Raw genomic sequence first — 3,765 nt, forward strand, 5'->3', positions numbered from 1 at the left:
TAAGAATGTACACATTTTTTTTCCTATGGCTTTAAGAACCAGAGAAACACTCATCTCTTTTGAGAAGCGTAGGACTAGAAAGAAAAGTAGTTCCTCTATTCCTTGCCAAAGACCCAGTTTCCAGGTTCCAGCCTTGGATCAGCCTCTCCCACCAGGATTAACCTTGAGGATGTCTTCTGGCAGGAGGGGAGCTTCTCCCTGCCTTCACAAGAGGCTCTACCCTATGGAGTCACCATCATGGGGACATCTCAAGTTTACCCCTTCCTTCTCTGCCTATAGAACGCCAAGCCTGTGGCTTGATTTTGAGCTCCCCATTTGTCTCGGACCTGATATCTAGAATGTGTGTCTTCTTTCATTTTCTACCCAGCTTCTAACTTCCACTTTCTTCAGTATTTTTTCATGGATACCTTGCTCTATTACATAACTCTGGCCTTCAATACTTGAACACAATGGTTCCAAACATACCACCTGCTCAGAGTAATCCCCTGGACTCAATCCTCTTCTTCTTGCATTGCCTGTGCTGTAAGACTTCCAATATATCACTCTGTAGATTCTTACACACTGTCACCATTCATGTCCCTTCTTCGTGTTCCCTTCCTTAATTTCCATTGTTGAATGGCAAGATCAGACTTCTTACATTTTTCTCTTACTAAGCATACTATATAGCTGGCTTTTCTGACACCAGCTGTCTAGTTTTCCTACAGGTTCCTTCTATTTGATTCTATCTTTCATGCCCTTGTTCATTCAACACTGATAAACATATTGTAAAATTACTATGACGTTCTTCTTCCTTTATGTCACTACTCTCATACTTTGTCCTTTAATCTTGACCCAAATGGCTGTTTTGCCCCTACACCTTTGTTTAAGCCATTCCTTCAATATGGAATTCCTTTAACTCACTCCACCAGTACAAATCATTCCACAGTCCCAGGCCTGGGTAAAATCTGACACATCTATTAGTCACTTCTCTTTGCCCCCAGGTGGAATGATTTATCCTTCCTCTGAGGGCCCATACCTTTTATTATTTGTGTCATGCAGATGGCTATTGTTACTATCTTGCATGTAGCTTTTTCTATGGGTAGTGGTTTGCCTACCCAGACTTAATTTTGGACTCTATTTTTATCTCCCTAATACCCTGGGCATGCTCAATACAAACATTGATTGTCTAAGGCGTTTTGAGTCTAATTATTTTGAACGTACCTTGCAAAGAAGTCTTTTAACCCCAGACATTTAAATGCCTCTCTTTTCTAGTGAATGTCTGAGAGGGCACTTCTGCTTATTCTTTGTTTCAGAATGAGATGGAGATGTTCACATATAGCATAGGGAGGGGGAGGGATAGAAAAATAGAGAAGAGAATTGGAGATCTTCCCAGTTGCTCATAAATTGGGAGATGTCCAGACCTCTTGATTTATTAGCAGTATATCTGCCATATGAATCTACCTATAAACACAGCATGCATTCCAAAGGCAAATGAGTTGGATATTCCATTGGATATTAATGAATTTATGGGTTCTGTTCTCCACCATTAAAAGTGAACTGTATAAAATGAACATGGTATTAAGGAAATGAATGAACTAGATAAAAGTCCTATTGTTTTTTTGTTGTTGTTTGTTTGTTTTAGAAAATTAGGTGATTTCTGAAATATGCATTCAGCAACATTTGGAATTTTATTAACTTATTTAACCTACTATGTATTAGTATTATTGTATACTGAGGATTTTAAAATTAATAAAATGTGGTCTCTGATTCTGAGTAGCAGCAGAAAGAAAATCTTATGTCTTCTAGAAGAGGTGAGTCCTTGTCTCTGGGATGAGACGTAGGAAGATGGTAGCAGCCATAGAAAGAAGTGAGTCATATGGTGATTAAGCAGAAAATTACTAGAGTAAAGGTCACTAAAAGACCTTCCCAGGTGTTGGCATCTGGCCTTCCTCAGCCCCAGGAGAAATTTGTGTTGAGAAACAAGTGATGCGGCAGCCAAAGCTGCTAGGTGAGAATCAGAATGCAGAGCCAGAACATCTGTTTAGGAGTGTCATCTGTTTGAGCATAGATATTAGAAGCAAGGAACAAGGAAAAGCTGAACCAGAAGGATGCTAAATTTACCGCAACCGGGGAATCCAGGTGTTAGTTAACAAAACTCCCCCTGAGAGTTTTCTCAAATTAGGAAACAATGTAATACTCTCCCAAACCCTACTTTCATTTATTTTCTTTTAAAATGGAAATCCATACCCTGGAATTGTTATAAATGTAAGCTATCCTCACAGAAATTATCATGACCATACAAAAGAATAAAAGACACAGAATGGCAGAGAAGCTTAAATAGGCAAGTCATTGACTAGACCTAAAATGTCATTAGACCATGACATCTCTTATTTTCTGTTCCTCTCCTCCTTCCTCAACTGCAAAAAAAAAAAAAAAGTGGACAATCTCTGCATTTAGAAAGCAAAATCAGTGCACTGTATGTCCCAGAAAGGTCACTGGCAAAAATGACATTCTCAAAAAGTAGGTGAATGTCACCGGTCTCATTAGAATATGAGCATGAGCCATATAATATCAGTTGTTTAACATTTTAGAAAGTGTAGATGGAGGGGAAGAATTGGAGAGAAGGATGAAATTCCCAGAGATATGTCAGAAACAACCAAATATCAACCTGGACGCCTGATAAGGCCTTGGTAGGCTAGCGTGCCCTGCGCCAAGATGTAAGGAGTACCCCTGAGAGATACTTGGGGTAAGAGAGTGTCTTGGATGTGGCAATAGAAACGATGCAGGCACTCTAAAAACAACACTGAAATTCCCACTCCTTAAAGAAGAGACCATAAAATAATATACAGGTATACCTTGGAGATATTGCAGATTCTGTTCATTAAAGTGAATATCGCAATAAAGTGAATCATGAATTTTTTGGTTTCCCAGTGTGTATAAAAGTTATGTTTACACTATACTGTAGTCTATTAAGTGTGCAATAGCATTATGTCTAAAAAAGCAATGTACATACCTTAATTAAAAAATATTTTATTTCTAAAAAATGCTAACCATCCACTGAGCCTTCAGTGAGTCACAATCTTTTCGCTGGTATAGAGGACCTTGCCTCAATGTTGATGACTGCTGTATATAAAATATCTGCCAAGTGCAAGAAAGTGAGGCACAATATTATGAAATGTGCCTGTATACATGACAATCTCTCAGTGCAGAGTCCAGACTGCCTGAGAGACTTCTCTGGCCTGGAGGGAAGAAACTACTGAAGCACTTAGGCTTGTAGGAAGAGTCTGTTTTAACATGGTTTTCAGAATTGTTTGGTGGTGAGAGATAATTCTTTTTTAAACTATGTTTCATTTTGCTCTTGAGAATAGAATCATATGATTTCAGCATCATCGGTGAGACTCTGACTCAGAATAGATGCTGTGGTGTCCGAGTTAGAATACTTAAAAAGAGTGGAAAGTATTATGTGACATTTATTAGATTTAAGGGGCTGCAGTACCTAACAGGCAGCTGACTTCAAGTTTGCTACAATTGTTGTGGAGATGGCAACAGGAGAGAATCTATCCTAAAACAAGGTCAACAATCAATTTAGGGAGGTTCGACAAAGAGACTTGCCGAGCAAATGTCCTTAATTGCAGAGTTGCGCCACTATCTTTTCTGACTCTGGAAGACACAGACCAGGACAGGTAAGAAAGGGAGGCAACAAAGATGATCTAACTAGGTTAGTTGCCCCAGTCACCTGGTATAGCACAGACCCCACATCAGACCACCCTCATTCCCAGGAAAGAA

Source organism: Pteropus alecto, unplaced genomic scaffold (assembly GCF_000325575.1).
Source record: "Pteropus alecto unplaced genomic scaffold, ASM32557v1 scaffold7, whole genome shotgun sequence".
NCBI classification, from domain to species: Eukaryota; Metazoa; Chordata; class Mammalia; order Chiroptera; family Pteropodidae; genus Pteropus; species Pteropus alecto.